General features: G+C 38.2%; 2 pseudogenes; both read left to right on the top strand.

Moving 5' to 3' along the window:
• Positions 1-441: 441 nt before the first annotated feature.
• On the top strand, positions 442-2569 carry LOC143651397 (dynamin-1-like protein pseudogene; annotated as a pseudogene).
• A 22421-nt stretch (positions 2570-24990) lies between these two features.
• On the top strand, positions 24991-25766 carry LOC143651396 (HEAT repeat-containing protein 3 pseudogene; annotated as a pseudogene).
• The last annotated feature ends 951 nt before the right edge of the window (positions 25767-26717 follow it).

The following is a 26717-nucleotide window of genomic DNA, read 5'->3' as shown; positions in this document are numbered from 1 at the left end:
TTACTCAGGAGAAAGAATTCAAATCTATTAAATCTGCCTATAGCCCTTAGTGCAACATCATAGATAATTGGATACCAAGCAAGCATCTTTCCATGGAAGTGACAATTCTTCATAATAACACAAATACAAACCTAAACATACATCCTAAACGAAATAACGCAAGATATAAAACCATACCTACGTCTACCCTGTTAGCCTGTAAGACACTCAAGATCATGTATCATTGTATGAAGTTCATGTATCATTGACTTTGTATTTCTCAATCTCTTAGCATCTTCCATCACAGCAGGCCCAGAAGAAGGTTGCATAGATAAGTGAATGGATAGACCTTTCATATTGATCAATTTGTTAAGACTGTCAAAAACATGCGCAGAGACTCTAGGCCCCGGCCTCATTCATCGCTGCGGCCAGACGGGCAAGGGGTCCGTGTTCTCCGAAGTCATGGAGGCGCTAATTCCTGTCATCAGCAAGCTCCAGGATGCCTTCAACACCGTGGGCGCCTGCCGACAGCATCCACCTGCCTCAGGTGACTGGTGGGAACGCAGAGCAATGCAAAGAGCTCAGTGCTGGAGAGCCTAGTGGGGAGGGACTCTTCCCAGAGGTACTGGTACTGTCACCCGGAGACCTCTCATTCTGCAGCTGGTTCATATTTCACCAGAAGATAAATGAAAAACAACTGGAGAAGAAAATGGGGTTCCAGCAGAAGCATGGGGTAAATTTCTTCACACCAAAAATAAACTTTACACAGATTTTGATGAAATTCGCCAAGAAATTGAAAACAAAACAGACAGGATTTCAGGAAACAATAAGGGAGTAAGTCCTGAACCAATTCATTTTAAGATTTTTTTCACCCAGTGTTGTTGATCTGACACTTGTGGGTATACAGGAATGACCAAGGTGTCTGTAGAGGAACAACCTAAGGATATTGAGTTTCAAATCAGAGAGCTCATACTTCAGCTCATCAGTAATCCAAATTCCATTGTCCTCCCCGTCAGTGCTGCTGATACAGATATGGCAACATCAGAGGCTCTTACAATTTCAAGAGAGGTAGATCCAGATGGTCGCAGAACTCTATTTGTAATACTAAGCTTGATCTCATGGATGCGGGAACAGATGCCACAGATGTATTATGGGAAGAATTACACCAGTCAAACTTGGAATAATTGGAGTAGTTAACAGGAGCCAGTTAGGTATTAACAATAAAAAGAGTGTAACAGATTCAATCTGTGATGAATATGCTTTTTTGTGAAAGAAATATCCATCTCTGGCCAATAGAAGTGGAATGAAGTATCTTGCTAGGACTCTAAACAGGTTACTGGTGCATCGCATTAGAGATTGCTTACCAGAGTTGAAAACAAGAATAAATGTTCTAGCTGCTCAATATCAGTCTCTTCTAAATAGCTACGGTGAAACTGTGGATGATGGAAGTGCTACTGTACTCCAGTTATTACCAAATTTGCCACAGAATACCATACCGCTATTGAAGTAACTGCAAAATATATTGAAATTTCAGAGCTATGCAGTGGTGCTAAAATATGGTATATTTTCCATGAGACTTTTGGATGAACTTTAGAATCTATTGACCCACTAGGTGGCCTTAACACTATTGACATTCTGACTGCCATTAGAAATGCTATTGTTCCCCGTCCTGCTTTGTTTGTGCCTGAACTTTCATTTGAATTACTGGTCAAGCAACAAATCAGACGTCTGGAAAAGCCTAGCCTCTGTTGTGTGGAATTAGTTCATGAGGAAATGCAAACGATTATTCAGCACTGTGGCAATTACAGTGCACAGTAATTGTTGTGGTTTCCTAAAATTCATGATGCTATAGTTGAAGTACTGACTTGTCTTCTTCATAAAAGGTTGCCTGTCACAAAAGAAAGCGTTCATAACTTAGTGGCAATTGAATTGGCTTATATCAACACAAAACATCCCGACTTCGCTGATGCTTGTGGGTTAATGAACAACAATATAGAAACAAAGGAGAAACAGGCTAGCAAGAGAATTACCTTCAGCTGTATCACAAGACAAGTTAATTCAGGACCCCAGAAGAGAAACTAAAAATATTGCATCTGAAGGTGGTGGAGTAGGAGATGCCAACCAAGAACCAACAACAGGCAACTGGAGAGGAATGTTGAAAACTTCAAAAGCTGAAGAGTTATTAGCTGAAGAAAAATCAAAACCAATTTCAATTATGCCAGCCAGTCCACAAAAAGGCCATGCTGTGAATCTCCTGGATGTGCCAGTTTCTTTTGCATGAAAACTATCTGCCCGTGAACAGCAAAATCGTGAAGTTAGTGAACGATTCATCAAATTGTATTTTCTGATTGTCAGAAAGAATATTCAAGACAGTGTGCCAAAGGCAGTAATGCATTTTTTGGTTAATCGTGTGAAAGATACTCTTCAGAATGAGTTGGTAGGACAACTGTATAAATCATCCATGTTGGATGATCTTCCAACTGAATCTAAGCATATGGCACAGCGTAGGAAAGAAGCAGCTGATATGCTAAAGGCATTACAAAGAGCCAGTTTAATTATTGCTGAAATCTGAGAGACTCATCTTTCGTAAAGAGAATTACATAATACGAGAGACTCTGTTGACACACAACTTGCTAGTTACTACCTACTTAGGTAGATTTTATTTATGAACTCCTGTGTATTGCAATGGTATGAATCTGCTCATGTAAAGAGCAGTTTATTCAGGCAATAAACTGAAAAGTGTATGCTGTATTGCAGAATAAATCACATTTAATCGAAATAATAAATAGCTGTTTGTAAAGTTTTCCAGTATATATCAAATATACACTAAGTCTGTCTTGTGACAGTTTCACTTGAAATTTGAAAAGACCTGTTAGTGTTTTAGTACTACAAGCAGTTTACCTGTGAATAAGATGACTTGTATAATCTTTGTTAGTATATTAAAGTCTCTGCCATAGTTCTTCGAGAAGAAAGCACCAAACCAACATTTCTTACGACTATAATGCATGCACTGTATATACTGATCAGGCTTTGAAAGACGTAGGTTGGCAAGTTACTCACATAGTCTCTGTTATTTACAGCTCTTTTGAGCTTCTCTGCAACCTCTGATGTGTTGGTAAGAAAGCTGAATGCAGAAGGTCTATGACATTAACAATGATGGGTGTGCAAAATGCACAACTATCATTGCCCTTCCACTTCTGGTTCCTCATTGCCCTAGTGCATTCAATATTAAAATACTCTGATTCTTACTTAAACCTGGAAGCATGAATTACATTAAAAAACATGAATCACATTAAAAAAATTTAAACAAAAACATAAAGACACACATAAAAACTAAAGACTTATCAACTAATGAATTGCATTCAGGAGTTGGGGTGGAGGTTTAGAATATAAAATTCCCCAGGTGAGTCTTGATATCAACAATAGATTTTAAGATACTGGTAGAAATCTTAAAACATCTAGATCCATCTCTTTTGAACAGATAACACCTTAATACTTCATATATTATAGATATTAAAATTTTAAGTTATGACCAGAACTGATGAAAGGACTACTGACAGGTAAAATATGAATATGTTCTTTTACTTAACTTTATGGTACCCATTTACTAAGAAACAGACTCCGTGTTGATCTCAAACATTAAAAAAACTAGAATTGGTCTGATATGAAAATGGAACTACTTTAAATCTGTTACTTAGCATCTCGACAAAATACATGCAATCAGAATTATCTGTTAGCATACTTACAAATCACTCTGTCATCATTAAACATCAGTTTTGAAATTATAGCCATAATTTACTTATTTCAGATAGTAGATCAAGCTACCATTCTGGAATGCCATGGCCTTTTGAATTTGTAAGGGAGAAAACATCTTCTAATGCACTTTTCTCCATCATATCAACAGATTCCAACTTAAAAAATGTCAGCTTTAAAGCCATGCTGTGGTAATGCACTTGCTAGTGCAAAGAAGGACAAGAAACTTACAGAAAGTGCTAACCTTCCTTTGTTGGTCCTTAAAATAGGGAACTTCTGAATGTAGAGATCATCTCTGACATTTATAACGAGAAACTTGTATGTTGTTGCTATGTAAGTAAAATTGCTGAGATGAAATGACAAAAAAAAATATGTAGAACCATTTTTTTAATCAAGATGTAATCCACATATGATGCAATTCACCCTTTAAAAGTATACAATTCATTGGTTTTTAGTATATGTACTAGGTCATTCAACCATTACCACTACCTAATTTCAGAACATTTTCATCATCCCCCAAACAAATTCCATACCCATTAATAGTCACTCCCCAGTCCTCTCTCCCCACAGCCACTGGCAACCACTAATCCACTTTCTGTCTCTATGGTTTTGCCTACACTACACATTTCAGATAAATAGAATCATACAGTATGTTAGAGCCAATGCTTTTTTTATTATATGAAGTTAGTTCCTCAGCTGAAACACACTGTAGCTGAATCCTGAATATTCAGAGAGAGCACCCAAGTAGAAGCTTTCCTGGGAAAATTCAGCATTTAGGAAAGATAATATTTCTGCTTCTTTCAGGGTTGGTTTTCTGGAAAGCAAACCCTATAGAGGAGTTTAGTGTGCAGGATATTTATTAGTGAATGTCCTTGGGATCAACACATATGGAAGGGAGGGGGAAGAAGCATTTGAGATTTGGAGCTCCACGGGGAGCCACCTCCACAGGGAATTCTGGAATTGGATTAGCCAGAATTAGTTCTCTGTTATATGTGAGGTTTTACCCATTGCTTTTATTTAAAGTCACTGTAGATAATAAATCTCATAACTGCGTAGCTTAATTGTCTCTCCTGTATCTCCTGTTGGCATGGCTGATCTGTTCAGGAATTTTAATGGTACAGGCTTCTTATTTCACTGTGATTAAATAACAGCCTATTCATACCCTCTTATTTCTGTCAACACAATTTAACTCTGCAATCCTACTTTTTCCTTATAATACTAACCAGTGAAATCCAGAACCTAGCCTTAAAAATGAGGAGATCCAAGATGGCGTCTTAGTAAGGTACATGCGTCTTAGTTCCTCCGACTCCAAATCAACTAATAGGTGAACAGAAACAGTACAAAACAGCTCCCGGGGCTACAGCAGGGAATGGACACACAGCGTAACCAAGTCTGGGCTGGCTAGTCTGACTGCGAAACTCAGCTGCGGTGAGTGAGATCCCCGAGCGGCGGGCGATTTCCCGAGCAGCCGCAGCTGCGGCGGTCCGAGCTAATCCCTCCCTCCTTCCAGGGCTGGCTGAGAGACTCGGAGAGACAAGCTTCCCAGCCAAGGCGGCCGGCGCCACACTTTTGCGGGCGGCTTCCAGTCCACGACTACAAGTCTCGGATCAGAGGGCTATCCAAAGTCTGGGCTGGCAAGTCTGATTGCGAGACTTGGCTGCGGCGAGACCCCCGAGCGGCCGCAGTTGCAGCGGTCCGAGCTAATCCCTCCCTCCTTCCGGGGCTGGCTGAGAGACTCGGAGAGACAAGCTTCCCAGCCAAGGCGGCCGGCGCCACACTTTTGCGGGCGGCTTCCAGTCCGCGACTACAAGTCTCGGATCAGAGGGCTATCCAAAGTCTGGGCTGGCAAGTCTGATTCCGAGACTTGGCTGCAGCGAGACCCCCGAGCGGCCGCAGCTGCAGCGGTCCGAGCTAATCCCTCCCTCCTTCCCGGGCCGGCTGAGAGTATCGGAGAAGTAAGTTCCCCAAGCCGAGGCAGGCGGCGCCCTTTTTCTGCGGGCGGCTTCGAGTCTCGGCTTTAAGTCCGCGGCTACGAGTCCCGGATCAGAGGGCTATCCAAAGTCTGGGCTGGCTAGACTGACTGCGAGACTCGGCTGCAGTGAGACCCCCGAGCGTCGTGCGATTTCCCGATCAGCGGCAGCTGCGGTGGTCCGAGCTACTCCCTCCCCCCTTTCCGGGCCGGCTGAGAGTATTGGAGAAGCAAGTTTCCCAAGCCGAGGCAGGTGGCACCCCTCTTTTGCGGGCGGCTTCGAGTCTCTGCTTCGAGTCCGCGGATACGAGTCTCAGATAGGAGGGCTATCCAAGCCGCGGAAGCCCCCCCCCCCACGGGAGGCTTCCTGGTCCGGTGGAGAATCCCCCAGGCCCGCTGCGGCCCGCAACCAGCCACAGGGTCCCCTCAAGCCGCGGCAGCTGACGCCCCCACCACGCGCGGCCCCTGAACCAACGGAGAGTTTTGGATCCGAAATCCCCAGGCCACGGAGATCGGTGACTGGGGGAGACCCATTCCAAACACTTGAGACAAACGTGTGCCACGTGCGCCACGTACTGGGCAAGATAAGAAAAACAGATCCCAGAGATTTCACAGAAAAATCTTACAACCTTGTTGGGTCCAACACCCAGAGAAATCTGAATAAATGCCCAGACGCCAGCAGCAGAAGATAACTGTCCACGCTCAAAAGATTGAGAATATGGCCCAGTCAAAGGAACAAACCAATAGCTCAAATGAGACACAAGAGCTGAGACAACTAATCCTGAATATACGAACAGAAATGGAAAACCTCTTCAAAAATGAAATCGATAAATTGAGGGAGGACATGAAGAGGACATGGGCTGAACATAAAGAAGAAATAGAAAAACTGAAAAAACAAATCGCAGAACTCATGGAAGTGAAGGATAAAGTAGCAAACATAGAAAAAATAATGGATAGTTACAATGATAGATTTAAAGAGACAGAAGATAGAATTAGTGATTTGGAGGATGGAACATCTGAATTCCAAAAAGAAACAGAAACTATAGGGAAAAGAATGGAGAAATTTGAACAGGGTATCAGGGAACTCAAGGACAATATGAACCGCACAAATATACGTGTTGTGGGTGTCCCAGAAGGAGAAGAGAAGGGAAAAGGAGGAGAAAAACTAATGGAAGAAATTTTCACTGAAAATTTCCCAACTCTTATGAAAGACCTAAAATTACAGATCCAAGAAGTGCAGCGCACCCCAAAGAGATTAGACCCAAATAGGCGTTCTCCAAGACACTTACTAGTTAGAATGTCAGAGGTCAAGGAGAAAGAGAGGATCTTGAAAGCAGCAAGAGAAAAACAATCCATCACATACAAGGGAAACCCAATAAGACTATGTGTAGATTTCTCAGCAGAAACCATGGAAGCTAGAAGACAGTGGGATGATATATTTAAAATACTAAAAGAGAAAAACTGCCAACCAAGACTCCTATATCCAGCAAAATTATCCTTCAAAAATGAGGGAGAAATTAAAACATTCTCAGACAAAAAGTCACTGAAAGAATTCGTGACCAAGAGACCAGCTCTGCAAGAAATACTAAAGGGAGCATTAGAGTCAGATACAAAAAGACAGAAGAGAGCGATATGGAAAAGAGTGTAGAAAGAAGGAAAATCAGATATGATATATATAATACAAAAGGCAAAATGTTAGAGGAAAATATTATCCAAACAGTAATAACACTAAATGTCAATGGACTGAATTCCCCAATCAAAAGACATAGATTGGCAGAATGGATTAAAGAACAGGATCCTTCTATATGCTGTCTACAGGAAACACATCTTAGACCCAAAGATAAACATAGGTTGAAAGTGAAAGGTTGGGAAAAGATATTTCATGCAAATAACAACCAGAAAAGAGCAGGAGTGGCTATACTAATATCCAACAAAGTAGACTTCAAATGTAAAGCAGTTAAAAGAGACAAAGAAGGACACTATATACTAATAAAAGGAACAATTAAACAAGAAGACATAACAATCATAAATATTTATGCACCGAACCAGAATGCCCCAAAATACATGAGGAATACACTGCAAACACTGAAAAGGGAAATAGACTCATATACTATAATAGTTGGAGACTTCAACTCACCACTCTCATCAAAGGACAGAACATCTAGACAGAAGATCAACAAAGAAATAGAGAATCTGAATATTACTATAAATGAACTAGACTTAATAGACATTTATAGGACATTACATTCCACAACAGCAGGATACACCTTTTTCTCAAGTGCTCATGGATCATTCTCAAAAATAGACCATATGCTGGGTCACAAAGCAAGTCTTAACAAATTTAAAAAGATTGAAATCTTACACAACACTTTCTCGGACCATAAAGGAATGATGTTGGAAATCAATAATAGGCAGAGTGCCAGAAAATTCACAAATACGTGGAGGCTCAACAACACACTCCTAAACAACGAGTGGGTCAAAGAAGAAATTGCTAGAGAAATTAGCAAATACCTCGAGGCGAATGAAAATGAAAACACAACATATCAAAACTTATGGGACGCAGCAAAGGCAGTGCTAAGAGGGAAATTTATTGCTCTAAATGCCTATATCAGAAAAGAAGAAAAGGCAAAAATTCAGGAATTAACTATCCATTTGGAAGAACTGGAGAAAGAACAGCAAGCTAACCCCAAAGCAAGCAAAAGGAAAGAAATAACAAAGATTAGAGCACAAATAAATGAAATTGAAAACATGAAAACAATAGAGAAAATCAATAAGGCCAGAAGTTGGTTCTATGAGAAAATCAATAAGATTGATGGGCCCTTAGCAAGATTGACAAAAAGAAGAAGAGAGAGGATGCAAATAAATAAGATCAGAAATGGAAGAGGAGACATAACTACTGACCTCACAGAAATAAAGGAGGTAATAACAGGATACTATGAACAACTTTACGCTAATAAATACAACAATTTAGAGGAAATGGACGGGTTCCTGGAAAGACATGAACAACCAACTTTGACTCAAGAAGAGATAGATGATCTCAACAAACCAATCACAAGTAAAGAAATCGAAGCAGTCATTCAAAAGCTTCCTAAAAAGAAAAGTCCAGGACCAGACGGCTTCACATGTGAATTCTATCAAACATTCCAGAAAGAATTAGTACCAACTCTCCTCAAACTCTTCAAAAAAATCAAAGTGGAGGGAAAACTACCTAACTCATTCTATGAAGCCAACATTACCCTCATACCAAAACCAGGCAAAGATATTACAAGAAAAGAAAACTACAGGCCGATCTCTCTAATGAATATTGATGCAAAAATCCTCAATAAAATTCTAGCAAATCGTATCCAACAACACATTAAAAGAATTATTCATCATGACCAAGTAGGATTCATCCCAGGTATGCAAGGATGGTTCAACATAAGAAAATCAATTAATGTAATACACCATATCAACAAATTAAAGCAGAAAAATCACATGATCATCTCAATTGATGCAGAGAAGGCATTTGACAAGATTCAACATCCTTTCCTGTTGAAAACACTTCAAAGGATAGGAATACAAGGGAACTTCCTTAAAATGATAGAGGGAATATATGAAAAACCCACAGCTAATATCATCCTTAATGGGGAAAAATTGAAAACGTTCCCCCTAAGATCAGGAACAAGACAAGGATGTCCACTATCACCACTATTATTCAACATTGTGTTGGAGGTTCTAGCCAGAGCAATTAGACAAGAAAAAGAAATACAAGGCATCAAAATTGGAAAGGAAGAAGTAAAACTATCACTGTTTGCAGATGATATGATACTATACGTCGAAAACCCGGAAAAATCCACAACAAAACTACTAGAGCTAATAAATGAGTACAGCAAAGTAGCAGGTTACAAGATCAACATTCAAAAATCTGTAGCATTTCTATACACTAGCAATGAACAAGCGGAGGGGGAAATCAAGAAACGAATCCCATTTACAATTGCAACTAAAAGAATAAAATACCTAGGAATAAATTTAACTAAAGAGACAAAAGACCTATACAAAGAAAACTACAAAAAACTGCTAAAAGAAATCACAGAAGACCTAAACAGATGGAAGGGCATACCGTGTTCATGGATTGGAAGACTAAATATAGTTAAGATGTCAATCCTACCTAAATTGATTTACAGATTCAATGCAATACCAATCAAAATCCCAACAACTTATTTTTCAGAAATAGAAAAACCAATAAGCAAATTTATCTGGAAGGGCAGGGTGCCCCGAATTGCTAAAAACATCTTGAGGAAAAAAAACGAAGCTGGAGGTCTTGCGCTGCCAGACTTTAAGGCATATTATGAAGCCACAGTGGTCAAAACAGCATGGTATTGGCATAAAGATAGATATATCGACCAATGGAATCGAATAGAGTGCTCAGATATAGACCCTCTCATCTATGGTCATTTGATCTTTGATAAGGGAGTCAAGCCAACTCACCTGGGACAGAACAGTCTCTTCAATAAATGGTGCCTAGAGAACTGGATATCCATATGCAAAGGAATGAAAGAAGACCCATATCTCACACCCTACACAAAAGTTAACTCAAAATGGATCAAAGATCTAAACATTAGGTCTAAGACCATAGAACAGTTAGAGGAAAATGTAGGGAGATATCTTATGAATCTTACAATTGGAGGCGGTTTTATGGACCTTACACCTAAAGCAAGAGCACTGAAGAAGGAAATAAACAAATGGGAACTCCTCAAAATTAAACACTTTTGTGCATCAAAGAACTTCATCAAGAAAGTAGAAAGACAGCCTACACAATGGGAATCAATATTTGGAAACGACATATCAGATAAAGGCCTAGTATCCAGAATTTATAATGAGATTGTTCAACTCAACAACAAAAAGATAGCCAACCCAATTACAAAATGGGAAAAAGACTTGAATAGACACCTCTCAGAGGAGGAAATACAAATGGCCAAAAGACACATGAAGAGATGCTCAATGTCCCTGGCCATTAGAGAAATGCAAATCAAAACCACAATGAGATATCATCTCACACCCACCAGAATGGCCATTATCAACAAAACAGAAAATGACAAGTGCTGGAGAGGATGCGGAGAAAGAGGCACACTTATCCACTGTTGGTGGGAATGTCAAATGGTGCAACCACTGTGGAAAGCAGTTTGGCGGTTCCTCAAAAAGCTGAATATAGAATTGCCATACGATCCAGCAATACCATTGCTGGGAATCTACTCAAAGGAATTAAGGGCAAAGACACAAACGGACATTTGCACACCAATGTTTATAGCAGCGTTATTTACAATTGCAAAGAGATGGAAACAGCCAAAATGTCCATCAACAGACGAGTGGCTAAACAAACTGTGGTATATACATACGATGGAATATTATGCAGCGTTAAGACAGGATAAACTTATGAAGCATGTAATAACATGGATGGACCTAGAAAACATTATGCTGAGTGAGTCTAGCCAAAAGCTAAAAGACAAATACTGTATGGTCCCAATGATGTGAATCGACACTCGAGAATAAACTTGGAATATGTCATTGGTAACAGAGTTCAGCAGGAGTTAGAAACAGGGTTAGATAATGGGTAATCGGAGCTGATGGAATACAGACTGTGCAACAGGACTAGATACAAAAACTCAAAAATGGACAGTACAATAATACCTAATTGTAAAGTAATCATGTTAAAATACTGAACGAAGCTGCATCCGAGCTATAGGTTTTTGTTTTGTTTTGTTTTGTTTGTTTTGTTCTTATTATTATTACTTTTATTTTTTTTCTCTATATTAACATTCTATATCTTTTTCTGTTATACTGCTAGTTCTTCTAAACCGATGCAAATGTACTAAGAAACGATGATCATGCATCTATGTGATGATGTTAAGAATTACTGATTACATATGTAGAATGGTATGATGTCTAAAAAAAAGAAAATGGTCAGCACAATACTGCCTAATTGTAATGTAATTATCTTGGAACGCTGAATGAAGCTGCATCTGACCTATAGTTTTTTTTTTGTTTGTTTTGTTTTTTTTCTCTTATATATTTTTGTACTTTTTATTTTTATTTGTGTTTTCTCTCTGTGTTATCACTTTATTTCTTTTTCTGTTGTCGTGCTATTTCTTTCTCTAAATCGATGCATATGTACTGAGAAATGATGACCATACACCTATGTGATGATATTAAGAATTACTGATTGCATATGTAGAATGGATTGATTTCTATTGTTGTGTTAGTTAATTTTTTTAATTAATAAAAAAAAAAATGCAATTCTTCAAAATTAGCAAAAGGAGATTAATGAGATCTTCTCTCTCTCCTGCAGCTATTGACAGAGAACTTTCTGAGTTATAAAACCATTTCAAAGAATCCCACTGGATGAAATATTAAATTAAGAACATTCATGAACTTATTTTGCAGAAATAGAAAAACCAATAACCAAATTTATTTGGAAAGCCAGGGTGTCCTGAATGGCTAAAAATATTTTGAGAAAGAAAAATGAAGTGGGAAGTCTCACATGACCTAACTTTAAAGCATGTTATGAAGCTACAGTGGTCAAGACAGCATGGTACCAGCATAAAGATAGATATACTAACCAATGGAATCAAATCGATTATTCAGAAATAGACCCTCTCATCTATGGACAATTGATCTCTAATCAGGCGGTCAAGCAAGCCAACCCACTCAGGACAGAGCACCCACCGTCTTCAATAAATAGTGTTTGGAGAACTGGATACCCATGTGCAAAAAAATGAGAGAGGATCCATATCTCACACCCTATACAAAATTAACTCAAAATGGATCAAAGACCTAGACGTTAGAACTGAGACAACAAATCTTTTAGAAGAGAATGTAGGAAAATATCTTATAAATCTTGTGATAGGAGGCAGTTTCCTAGACCTTACACCCAAGCATAAGCATTGAAAAAATAAATAGATAAATGGGATCTCCTCAAAATTAAACATTTTTGTGCATCAAAGCACTTTGTCAGGAAAGTAAAAAGGCAGCCTACACAATGGAGACAATGTTTGGAAACCACATATCAGATAAGGGTTTAGTATCCAGAATATATAAAGAGGTTCTTTAACTCAATAATAAAAAGACAAACAACTCAATTTTTAAAATGGGCAAAAGACTTGAATAGACACTTCTCAGAAGAGGGAATACAAATGGTTAAAAGGCACATGAAAAGATGCTCAACTTCCCTGGTTATTAGGGAAATGTAAATCGAAACCACAATCAGATATCCTCTGACACTCACTAGAGTGGCCATTACCAAAAAACAGAAAATGACAAGTGCTGGAGAAAATGTGGAGAAAAAGGCACATTTAACTACTATTGGTGGGAATGTGAAATAGTGCAACAACTCTGGAAGAAAGTTTGGCTGTTCCTCAGGAAGCTAAGTATAGAATTGCCATATGATCGAGCAATCCCATTACTAGTTATATATTCAGAGGAACTGAAGGCAAGGACACAAATGGACATTTGCACACCAGTGTTTATAGCAGCATTGTTTACAATTGCTAAGAGATGGAAATAGCCCAAATGTTCATCAATGGAAGAGTGGCTAAACAAGCTGCAGTATATACATACAATGGAATATTATGCAGCTGTTAAGACAGAATGAAGTCATGAAGCATGTAACAACGTGGGTGAACCTTGAGGACATTATGCTGCATGCAATTAACCAGAAACAGAAGGACAAATACTGTATGGTCTCACTGATATGAACTAAAATTAATGCGTGAACTTTGAGAGTTGAAGTTAAGAACACAGGTTATCAGGCGATAGAAAAAGGGTAGAGATTGGGCAATTGTTGCTGAAGGAATACAGATTGTGCAACAGAACTGATTATAAATGTTCAGAAATGGTACTGCAATACCACTTGATTGTTGCACAGTAATATAAGTACACTGAATGAAGCTGAATGTCAGTATGATTGAAAGAGAAGGACTGTGGGCACATATGTGACCAGAAGGAAAGTAGAGGATAAGGATTGAAATAGTATAATTTAGGAATGCCTAGAATGGACAATGATGGTGATTAAATGTACAAATAAAGAAATGTTTTTCCATGAGGGAGGACAAATGAATGTCAATGTTGCAAAGTGTTGAAAATGGATGGTGTCCAGGAAAAAGTACAACCAATGCAAGCTAGGGTCCATAGTCTACAGTAACCTGTAATATGCTTCCACTGAATGTAACAAGGGCATTATGCCAAAACAAAATGTCTTCAGGCAGGGGATATGGGGGAGGGATATAGATTCCTTGTGGAAGAAAAGAAAATAGCTTCATATAGATTATGGTGGTGAAGGTATGTCTATTTACTTAGGTTGAATTGTATGAACAAAACTGTTTAAAAATGAAGAGAGAGAGGGTGCACAGGTAGTTCAGTGGTTAGAATGCCCGCCTTTCATGCGGGAGATCTGGGTTCAATTCCCGGACCATGCACCCAAAAAAAAAAAAAAGAACAGGGAGAAACAAGTGCTAGAGAAAATGTGGAGAAGATGTGCCTATTCAGTGTCTATAGGGAAACTGAGAGGTGTAACCCCTTGGACCGCAGTGCGGTGAAGGCTAAGGTGGGGTTGCCATATGATCCTGTAATCTCATTGCTCAGTGTATACTGGAGGAACTGAGTGTGGGGACACCAATGGACATTTGCACACTGGTGTTTATGGCAGCAGTGTTCAGGATTCACAAGGGATACAGGTGGACTAAGGGAACAATGACTGAAGAATGGAAGGGGGAACTGTGGTGTATACATACAACGGACTACTGAAAGGCTGGCAGGAAAGAATGAAGTTGTAAGGCATGCAACTACATGAATGAACCTTAAGGACTGTATGTTGAATGAAATGTCAAAAACGAAAAGACAAATACCATCGTGCCTCACTCATGTGGACTAACTATAATATAAAAACTCAGTAACCTGAAGTTGAGAGCACAGGTTATCAGGTTGGGCCTATTGGAAAGGGTCCTAGATTGTAAGCTCTTACAGCAGTCACATATTCAGGAGTTGTAACTGTTATTTCTAAATTCTGAGATACTGAGCTGTTTGTTTATAACCTGATTATTCCCAGAAACTTAGGATATTTATGTGACACTGAAGACAGAATTAGAGCTTTGAAACTATGAAAGTCAGCAGTACCCCAAACAGGAACTGTTTAAAAAGTTGAAAAAGTGATCAGACTTCAAGTAGAAATATGAATGAAGCTAATCTGTAAAGGTCTAAGGTAAACCAGGATACAGGGTAAAGGATGATATCATATTTTAAAACTTCAACTTTTATCTGAGACCAAACGGAGAGATGTTTCGTTGGTGCAAAATTTATATTTGGGGTAGCACATTACCTAATTTATTTTGTAAAGTCAATTTAGTTGAACACCATAAGTACATGGAATCTTTAATAGGGTGTGAGATTTTGTTGGTTTGTCTAGGTTAGTATGATGCCCTGTTATATCCCAGAGTAATTTGGCAGTAAATAAACAAGCATCTGCAAAGTTCCCTTGGGGGACTGGGGAGAAAGGCGGCAATATTTAACTCCCCTACTTGGAGAATTTCTAATATTCTCAGAAGCAGTGGGGAAAACAAAATCAATAGGCTGAGCCACTGATCTTGGAGTTTGCCCTATGAAATTTATTCCTGCAAAGAACAGGCTAAGCCTACTTAATATTATGCCTAAGAGTCACCCCCAGAGAACCTCTGTTTTGCTCAGATGTGGCCTCTTTCTCTAAGCCAATTCAGCAGGTGAATTCACTGCCCACCCTCTACAAGGGACATGACTCCCAGGGTGTAAATCTCCCTGGCAACATGGGACAGAACTCCTGTGATGAGCTGGGATCAGACATCATGGGATTGAGAAAGAATTCTTGACCAAAAAGGAGAAAAGAGAAATGATACAAAATAAGGTTTCATTGGCTGAAAGATCTCAGAGTCGAGAGGTTATCCTGGAAGTTATTCTTACACATTATATAGATATCCCTTTTTATTTTATGGTATATCAGAGTGGCTGGAGGGAAGTACCTGAAACTGTAGAGCTGTGTTCCAGTAGCCTTGATTCTTGAAGATGATTGTATAAAGATATACCTTTTGCCATATGACTATGTGATTGTGAAAACCTTGTGTCTGAGGCTCCTTTTATGCAGGGTATGGACAGATGAGTAAAAAAAATGGATAAAAAATAAATTTAAAAATAAATTGGATAGATGGAAATACTAGTGGTCAATGAGACAGTGGGTAAAGGGTATGGTATGTGTGCATTTTTTCTTTTTATTTCTTTTTCTGGAATGATGAGATGTTCTAAAAATGATCATGGTGATGAATACACAGCTATGTGATGATATTGTGAGCCATTGATTGTACACCATGTATGGACTGTATGGGTATGAAGATTTGTCAATAAAAATATTTTTTCTTTTTTTATTTATTAATTTAAAAAATTAACAACAAACAAACAAAAATATTAACATATCATTCCATTCTACATATATAATCAGTAATTCTTAATATCATCACATAATTGCATATTCATCATTTCTTAGAACATTTGCATCAATTTAGAAAAAGAAATAAAAAGACAACAGAAAAAGAAATAAAACGATAACAGGAAAAAAAAAGATTATACATACCATACCCCTTACCCCTCGCAAAATATATTTTTTTAAAAGAACATTCATGAGATTATTAACTTGTGTGGATATTTATAAATGTAATCAACATTTTCTGCTCCCTATTAACATTAATCTGCCCTTGGAAGTACAATAGGAATAAAAGGAGCTTGAGAAGCTCTTAACAGTTTAAAAATTCTTGCCATGCCATGTGAAGTTAACCTTAAAAAAGAAACCTTTGAATAGTAGCTGTTGTGTTATATATTGCTGCATACATATTATCCACTTACGGGCTTAAACCAACAAACTCTGAGACCAGGAATCTGGGAGCAGTTTATCTGGGTGCCTCTGGTTTGAAGTCTCTCACGAAGTTGCCGTGGATCTGTCAGCAAGGGCTGCAGTCGCCTGTGAAGACTCAACTGGCGAAGGATCTACTCCCGATCTTTCTCACATGGGCCTCTGTTCCTCATGAACCATTGGCCTAACAGAGAGCCTCACTTCCTTATGGGTTGTCGGCTGGAAGCTTCTCTCAGTTCCTGACCACATGCCCTCTCCACAGGGCTGCTTCACACCAATGTGATCTAGCAGATAAGCGATAGTGTATGTGCTAGATGGCTGTGGTGTCCCCCTGCCCAAGCAATTAAGAAAGAGAAGGGGCACCAAGACAGAAGCTGTAGCTTTTTTATAACCTAGTCTTGGAAGTGACATCCTATTATTTCTGCCATATTCTATTTGTTAGAAGCAAGTCACTAACACAACCTACCTCAAAGGCATAAACCAGGAGGAGGGAATCACAGAAGACCAGTTTAGAGGTTGCCTACCACAGTAGCTTACTGGATAATTTGCTGCATAGATAGATTGAATTCTCTGTATTCTTAAATAATATAAATACTGTACTAACAATAAAGCTACAGTAATCAAGAAGTATGATATTAGCTTAAAAACAGATATGAATGTAACAGAAGAGTTCTGAAATCAACCCAGACTGATTTTTGACTAAGGTGCCAAAGCAAATCAGTGGGAGAAAGGATAATCTTCTCAAAATATACTTGGGCAATCAGCTATCTGTATACCAAAAAAGAAAGACAGAAAGAAAAGAAAAGACCTTACACCCTCATGTCACACCAAATACAAAAATTAACTCAAAATGGATCATAAAGTTGAGAGATAAAACAAAATTTCTAAAAGCATCAAAGAAATATTTTTACATTTTTTACGTTGAGTTAAGCAAATATTTCATACCTATGACACAAAAGCAGAATCCATAAAAGAAAAAAATGATAATTTGGAATTTATCAAAATGTAAAACATTTGCTCCTCAAAAGGAACAAAATAAACTACAAGAAAATACAAAGATAAGCTACAGACTTGAAGAAAATATTTTCAAATCATACAACTGTAAAAAGCTTATTGTATTCAAAACTTATAAAGAATATTTATAACTCAATAAAATGAAAACAATCAACCTAATTTTAAAAAGGTTTAAAGGTGCAAAGATATATTTCAACAAAGAACATAAAGGAATAGCTAATTAGCATATGAAACAATGCCAACATTATCAGTCATTAAGGAAATGCAAATTAAAACCACAATGAGGTACCGCTATCCATAACCAGAATTGCGATAACTAAAACGACTATAATACCAAATTTTGGAGAGGTTGGGAAGAAACAGGAACTCTCATGCATGCTGGGGGGAAAATGGCGCAGCCAGTTTTTTTAGTTTCCAATTTTAAACTCTTTCAATTTTGAAATACTTTCAGACTTACAGGGTGGTTACCAAACTAATATGCACTCCATACAGAGAGTATGGAGTGTATACACCCTACTCTCCAATACACCCTACCCCCCAGATATCCAGATCCATCAATTTTAATATTTTTACCACATTAGACACATCATTCTGGCTATTGATCCATCAATCAATCAATTCATCTATATCTGTTCTATTTATCAACCCATTTTCTGAACACTTGCGTGTAGGTTATATATATCATGATCATTGAACCCTTATAACTATCATGTACGTTTCCTAAAAATGAGGATATTAACTTACATATCCACCTTAAGTGCAGTTATTGAGTTCAAGAAATTCAACATTAGTATAAAGCTTATATATTTTCCAATGTCCCAATAATGTCCTTATGCGTCTTCTCTATTCCCATGTTAGAACCTGTCCAGGATCACATATTTTCTTAAATAGTCATCATCTCTTTAGTTGCACTTTCTTATTTTTTTTTAATTGTGGGACTATATGTACAATATAATCTTTCCATCTCAACCACTGCCAAGCAAACAATCCAACAGGATAAATCACATTCACAGTATTGTGGTGCTCTCACCACCTTCCATTACTAAAACTTCCCCATCACCCCAAACAGAAACCCTACACCCATTTTGCATTAGGGCCCTATTCCCCCTGCCCCCAGTCACTGGCAACTTGTTCTCTAATTTCTATCTCCATGAGCTTGCATATTCTCCATTATTTTCTTTGTAGTTATATGGGGCCTAAATGAAACATCCTAAATCTATAAGAATCTTGTTTACTCTGATACCAACTTAATTTCAATAGTATACACTATATTCCTGTACCCCTCCAACTGCCCACCTTTATGTAGTTCTTGTCACAAATTACATGTTTACACATTATGATTCCAAAACCACTGATTTATTGTTGCCTTTTATGCATTTGCCTTTTAGATCCTGTCGGAAGTAAAAGGTGGAGTTACAAAAATACAAAAGCACTGGCATTTATATTTACCCCTTTCATTACCCTCACCAGATATCCTTATTTTCTTCATGTGGCTTCAAACAATTGTCTATTATCCTGTACTTTTAACCCACAGAACTCTCTTTATCATCTCACATAGGGTCAGTCTAGTGCTAACAAACTTCCTCAGCTTTTGTTTTTCTGAGAATGTTTCGATTTCTCCTGCATTTTTTAAACGTTTTTAATTGTATATTATAACATATATACAAAGCAAAGAAATAAAAAAGCAATAGTTTTTAAAGCACTCTTCAACAAGTAGTTACAGGACAGATCCCAGAGTTTGTCATTGGCTACCATACGATCCTCTCATATTTTTCCTTCTAGCTGCTCCAGAATATAGGAGGCTAGAGGGCTTAAATACTTATTTTTATCATCACAATTGACTTTTTTTCCTTCTTTTTTGTGAAAAATAACATATACACAAAAAAAGCTATAAATATTAAAGCACAGCACCACAATTAGCTGTAGGACACGTTTCAGAGTTTGACTCTGAATTGGGTTACAATTTCACAATTAGGTTTTTACTTCTAGCTGCTCTAAAATATTGGAGACTAAAAGAGATATCAACTTAATGATTCAACATCCATATTCATTTGTTGAATCCTATCTTCTCTGTATAACTCCACCATCACTTTGGTCTTTCCATCCCACTCTTTAGGGTTATTTGGGCTGTGGTAATTCTAAGTTTTTCATATTGGAAGGGTCTGTCACTAATATGGGGTAGGGAGATGGAACTATCTGATGTTCTGGAGAGGCTGGCCTAGGTTTCAGGACTTATCTGGACCAGGGACCCATCTGGAGGTTGGCTTCTGGAAAGTTACTCTAATACATGGAACCCTTGTGGAATCTTATAAATTGCCCTAGGTGTTCTTCAGGATTGGCTGGAATAGTCCTGGTTGGGGGTTGGCAGGCTATGATAGGTAGCAAGGTCCAACTGAAGCTTGCATAAGAGCAACCTCCAGAACAGCCTCTGGACTCTATTTGAACTCTCTCTGCCACTGATACTTTATTAATTACACTTCTTTTTCCCCTTTTGGTCAGGATGGAATTGTTGATTCCATGGTGCCAGGTCTGGATTCACTGGGGGACATCTCTCACATCTCCAGGTAGACTTTCACTCCTGGATGTCATGTCCCATGTAGGAGGGAAGGCAATGATTTCACTTGCAGAGTTGGGCTTAGAGAGACTGAAACCACATCTGAACAACAAAAAAGGTCCTCCAGAAGTAACTCTTAGGCATGCCTATAGGTAGTCTAAGCTTCTCCATTACCTCCATAACTTCACAAGAGTAAGCCTCATGATGAGGGCATGGCCTATTGATTTGGGTGTCCCTAAAGTTTGACACAGTATCAGGGGATTCCCTGATGGTAAGGTCTAATAGTTTTATTTTTTTTTCCCATCCCCCAAGGGACTTTGCCAATACTTTTTGATTATCTGCTTAATATACTCTAGGATATATCTAGCCATTACACTAATCTCTCTCGCATTTTTGAAAGACAGTTTGTCAAATACAGAATTGTAAATTGGCAATTTTTTGTTTGTTTGTTTTTGCTTTCAGCACTCCGGTATATCCTCCCACTGCTTTTTTTTTAAATTACAAAAGTTGTAAGTTTACAGAAAAAGCATGCATAAAATATAGAATTACCGCATACCAACCTGTTATTAACACCTTGCATTTAGCGTGCTACATTTGCTTTTTGTCTCCATGGTTTCTGATGAGAAATCAGCACTTCATCATCTAACAAGGCTCCCTTGGTGAAACACAGCTTCTCTCTTTCAGCTTTCAGAATTCTCTCTTTATCTTTGGTGTTTGACAGTTTGATTATAATATGCCTGTGATATGGTTTATTTGGCTTTACCCTGGTTAGAGTTTGTTGTGCATATTGGGTGTGTATATTCACGTCTCATTAAATTTGGGGCACATGCAACCATTATGTCTTTGTATATTCTTTCCGTCCCTTTCTTTCTTATTCTTCTGGGACTTTCACAATGCATATGTTGGTACACTTGGTGGTGTCCCAAAGGTTCTTCAGTCTCATCTCACATTTCTTCATCCTTTCCTCTTCATTAATTGTCTTATCTTCAAGTTCTCTGATTCTTTCTTCTGCAGTTCCTCTCTGTTAGGGAATATGTAATTTCTATAACTGTAATCTTCAACTCTATTTGGTTCCTTTTCATGATTTCCATCTGTATATTGATATTCTCTTTGCGCTCATCTATAATTTCCCTGATTTCCTTTAGTTCTTTGTTCATGTCTTTCTTTAGCTCTTGTAGCATATTTAGGACCATTTCTTAAAAGTCTTTGTCTGGTATGCCCCTGGACTCGTTCCCCTCATTGATGGTCTTTAATGCTTCAATCCTTTGTCCAGACCTTCACTTCCTGTTTCTTTGTATGTTTCATAATCTTTTGTAGAAACCTGAACGTTTTGATATTTTAATGTCTTGTCACTATAATTTAGACTCTGAAATGTGAATTCCTTAGGCTTATATCCAGCTAGTGTTATGACAGCTTTCTTTGAATGTCAGGAGCTAACCAAAAAAAGAAAAGAAAAGAACATTTTGTAGTTCCAATATTTTGCAATTATAAACAATGTTGCAATGAATGATTTTGAGCATTTGCACTATTTTTTTAATTTTCAGAAGTGTTTCTGGGTTGAAGTATAAGTGCATATGTAGTTTTGTTAGTAACTGCCAAATTCCCCTCTTAGAGGATGTTCCATTTTTCATTCCTGGCAACAGTGTATCTGATTGCTTGTTCCCCTACAGCCTTGCCACAAAAGTGTATTGTCAAGCTTTTTCATTTTAACCAGTAAGAAATGGTATCTCAGTGTGGTTTAATTTTCACTTCTCTTAGTGTGAGTGAATTTGAAACCATGGTTCTCACTGTGGAAGAAGGATCATATATACGAATAGGCTATGAAAAAAAGCAAGGAGAACTGTGCCAGAAGAATTAGAATTGTAGATATCAGGGAAAACTTGAGATTTCTAGAATATGTGTATATATGTGTATGTATGTATGTGTATGTGTATATACATATACATATGTAAATGATCATATATTTTCTAATTCTGTCCATTGAAAGTGACAAGAAACAAAGTTACCCTAGTAGCAATAAGAATACTGTGCCAGTTTGAAACTGTTATGTACCCAGTAAAGCCATGTTCTTTAATCCTGATTCAATATTGCTTACTGGGATCTTATTGATTAAGTATTTCCATGGAGATGTGACCCACTCAATTGTGGTTGGGACCTTTTGATTAGGTGGTTTCCATGGAGATGTCTCCATCCATTCAAGGTAGGTCACTCATTGGAGTCTTTTAAGAGGGAAACACACATGTTAAAAAAAGCTTCATGGGGTGCAAGGGTAGTTCAGCGGTAAAATACTCGCTCGACATGTGGAAGACCCAGGTTGGATTCCTGACCCATGCAATTCCCAAACAAACAAGCAAACAAGCAAATGAAAAACCAAATAAACAAAAATTCAGCAAATGGTGCTGCAATAATACTCACATGGAAAAATAATGAAATGTGACCCCCACCATACAGCATAGAAAAACAAACAAACAAGCAAAAAGCTTCAGAGCAGACACAGACTAGAAACCTTTGGAGATGCAGAAAGAAAATGCCCCCGAGGAAACCTTTTGAAATGAGAAACCGGGAGAGAAAGGTAGCAGACATCACCATGTGCCTTCCCAGCTGACAGAGAAACCCCAAACATAATCAACCCTTTCTCGAGTCAGGGTATCTTTCTCTGGATGCCTTAGTTAACTTGCAACTTAATAAATCCTCTTTTTAAAAGCTGTTCCATTTCTGGTTTATCACATTTCAGAAGTTTAACAAACTAAAACGCGTGGTGAAATAAAATACAATCTCTAATTTGCTAAATCATTGTTAGAATTAAGTGCCATTTTAAAACTTTTCATCTGGACATAGATATCACTTAAGGATAATTTCTCAATTGTACATTTTACATAATTTTAAATATAAACTTTGAGCAGAGCATTCTAGTTCAATATATGATTTGAGCATGGATCTCATCATAGCATTCAAGAAACAATTATCACCAATGTAAACTCCAGATTAAACATTTCCATTCTTATACATTTTTACTAACATGTAGTTTTAAAATATTTTCTGCAGACAGCTTAAGAACCTAGTCTAGAAAAATGCCATAATGTTAAGAATAAAAATTGTTTTGGGTAGTGGGATAATGAGTGATTTCTCCTTCTTTATATTTTTTTCTTTCAAAATTTGTTAAATAATCACATAAAGGTGCTTTTAGTCTTTTCGTCTAGGCTTTCCTCTGACCATAAATGAGATTCAGTCCCCATTTAAGTCAAAGCATCATTTGAATGAGCAAGAAGCAATTGTTGGAAAGAAACTCAAATTTCGAAATTCTCCATGTCTATGGAGTCAACAAGGATAAATCAGTTTTGAAACCTAAGTGCTTCCTGTCCCATACTATACATAAAAAATGCAGCAGGATCTTCTCACCAAATGAAAAAAAGTAAGGAGAATTGTGCCAGAAGGAGCTTCTGGGATGTGCAGATTAATGTTTTTGTAATCATACTTAGGAAGTTTGGGGCCCTTATTCCCTCAAATATTTTTTCTGCTCCTTTCTTTCTTCTCCTTCTGGTTCTCCCATTACATGTGTTTTGGTTTGTTTATGGTTGTACACAGGTCTCTGAAACTCTGTTAATTTTTCTCAGTCTTTTTTCTCTTTTGTTCAGATATATCATTTCTATTAATCTACCTTCAAGTTCACTGATTCTTTCTTTTACCACCTCAAATCTGTTGTTGAGCCCTCTGCATCAGTCAGGTTTCTCCAGAGAAATAGAACCAATAGGATGTGTGTGTGTGTGTGATATGTTATATTAATATATAGTAAGAGATTCATTTTAAGGAATTGGATCACAGGAATGTGGGGGCTAGCAAGTCCAGAATTTGAAGGGCAGGCCGGCACAATTTTTGCTCTTAAGGCCTTTAACTGATTGGCTGAAGCCCTCCTCCATTACCCTGAATAATCTTCTTTACTTCAAGTCAACCAATTGTGGATGTTAACTGCATCTACAAAATACCTTCACGGTAACACCTAGATTACTGATTTAAAAACTGGGCACTGGGGGGCAACGGTAGTTCAGTGGTAGAATTTTGCCTGCTATGTGGGAGACCCGGGTTCGATTCTTGGTCCATGCACTTTCCAAAAATACAAACAAAAAAAGCAAACCAAACAAAACAAATAAAAATTCAACCAATGGTGCTGCGATAATGGATACTCACATGAAAAAAATAATAAAAAGTGACCCTGCCATACAGCACACACGTACACAAAAACCTGGGTACCAAGCACTTGAGCATCAAGTGCATAGTGAACCTGTGTGGGGCTGGGCCTGGCTTGTGCAGCAGCAGCTGGTACTCCCTGGCCTGGCGCACGAGGACACCAGCTGGGCGGCTGCTTCTCCACCCCAGCCGGATGATGAGGGAGACAGTGGCAGTCACGCTCAGACATCTCGGTGCTTGTGAAAGTTTTGACGTTTGTCATGACATAGTGACTAAGGGCATCATGACTCCCTTGGTTGCACTGCTAAGAGTGTAATGCTGGGACTGGAGTCAAATGAGATGTTTCCACTGGTGGAAAAAAAAAGATCAGACAAATTCTATTGAAAACATAGAGGTTGTGGACGTGCTGTGGAATATATGCACATTGCTTGCAGATAGTGTCTGAAGAAAATCCAAAGCTACTGAATGGTTTCAGTTCTGTAGTTAGCAATGTGCTCTTCTGCGTAGTCTATGGAACACATTTCATTAAAGACATTGGTGGCAGGCACCAATTTGAAGTCTGAAAAAGCATTATTCCATCTAAAATCAGGTGGAAATTAAAAAATGCTGTACTGAAGAATGCTGATGAAATAAATGGTTATTCACAGGAAGGAGGCCAAAACACAAAGGTTAAAAACTGCTGCAGAGACTGAGGAAATATTAGAGAATGAAAATGGTCATGCTTTGGTTGAAGATGATGAAATGGAAGAAATTCCTCCAGAAGGAAAACTTTGTTTCAGGTTTACCTTCACCCATTGACAAGGACCTGAGATAGATCATTGCATTGCTGATAGTTCAACAGGCTGCTCTAGAAATTATTGTCAACATTTGCTGCTGGGAAGATCCCTCTGATGATGAATGGGAAGAGTTTCTAGCAGTGATGAAAGTGATGGATTTATGGAGAATTCCTTCAATGATTGCTGTGGACAGCTGCTGTCACCTCTATCCTCTCCCATAAGGTTCGCATTGCTCTCACCAACTGTTTCATCCCAAAGAAGGCTTTTAATAAACTGCCTTTCCAAACAGCACTGCATTGGACATATATTCTAAGAACCCCGCATGGAAACCTTTGATTAGAAAGATGAACACTATTCATCATAGAGCCCTTGTGTTTCCAGAATCGTGTTTCTGCCCTGGATGTGTACCATCTGGGAGGTGCTCCAGCCCTTCAGGACATTTACACAGCATCTGTCATAACTTCTTTTTTCTCAGCCAGAATTTGCTAAACATGCTGACTTTCTAGGAGCCTTAAGAAGTGCTTGAAGGTGCTTTTGCAAACAACGGCCTCCAAGAACATTTCTCGGTGCATGACACCTGATCAGCTGATGACATTTTGCAAGCAAGTGCTTACAGTAATAACATCAGCTTAGAAAAATGTTTGGTTAGGATGCTGCCGGTGTTATTATCATGCCTTAATAGTCTGTCAATGGCTAGACAGTCTGTCAATGGCTAGAACCAGGGTTATCCAGGAGAAGAGAAGATGGTACTCTTGAAACTCTCCATAAGAGGCTGAGAGAGCTTCAGTTCAAATTAAATTACCTGCTCTGAAAAAATTCCAGCAAGTTTTCAGCATGAAGATACGTAAAGAAAGGAAAGGTAAATATAGTAAATATAGTTCAGATCGGCTGTGTGTTCCAGCCACATGAAGATGAATTGGAGAAGGTAAACCTTCTCCAAGACACTGTTGCAAAAAGACTGACTTCTTGAACTATCAGAGAGATCAGTTCTTACCCCAAACTGTTCAATGCTAAGACTATTAAAGGGTTTCCATTGACTGTAAAAGAAAACAAAAACAAAATGAATACCATAGCCTAGCCAAGTTAATGAGTTAACACTAGATATCACACACTTTAATGAATTAAAAATTTTTTTTTTAATTTTAACGTTTGTTCCCCCTATTATTTATTTTTATTCCATATGTTTTACTCGTCTGTTGATAAGGTAGATATAAGGAGCATCAGACACAAGCTTTTCACAACCACACAGTCACATTGTGAAAGCTATAACATTATACAATCATCATCAAGAAACATGGCTACTGGAACACAGTTCTACAGTTTCAGGCAGTTCCCTCCAGCCTCTCCATTACATCTTGACTAACAAGGTGATATCTATTTAATACGTAAGAATAACCCCCAGGATAACCTCTCGACTCTGTTTGGAATCTCTCGGCCATTGACACTTTATTTTGTCTCATTTCACTCTTCCCCCTTTTGGTTGAGAAGGTTTTTTCAATCCCTTGATGCTGAGTCTCAGCTCATTCTAGAATTTCTGTCCCACTGTGCTGGTTTGAAAGGAAGTATGCCCCCTAAGAAAAGCCA

This window comes from Tamandua tetradactyla, chromosome 12 (assembly GCF_023851605.1).
Source record: "Tamandua tetradactyla isolate mTamTet1 chromosome 12, mTamTet1.pri, whole genome shotgun sequence".
Classification (NCBI taxonomy): Eukaryota; Metazoa; Chordata; class Mammalia; order Pilosa; family Myrmecophagidae; genus Tamandua; species Tamandua tetradactyla.
This window is presented reverse-complemented; position numbering and strand designations above follow the sequence as displayed.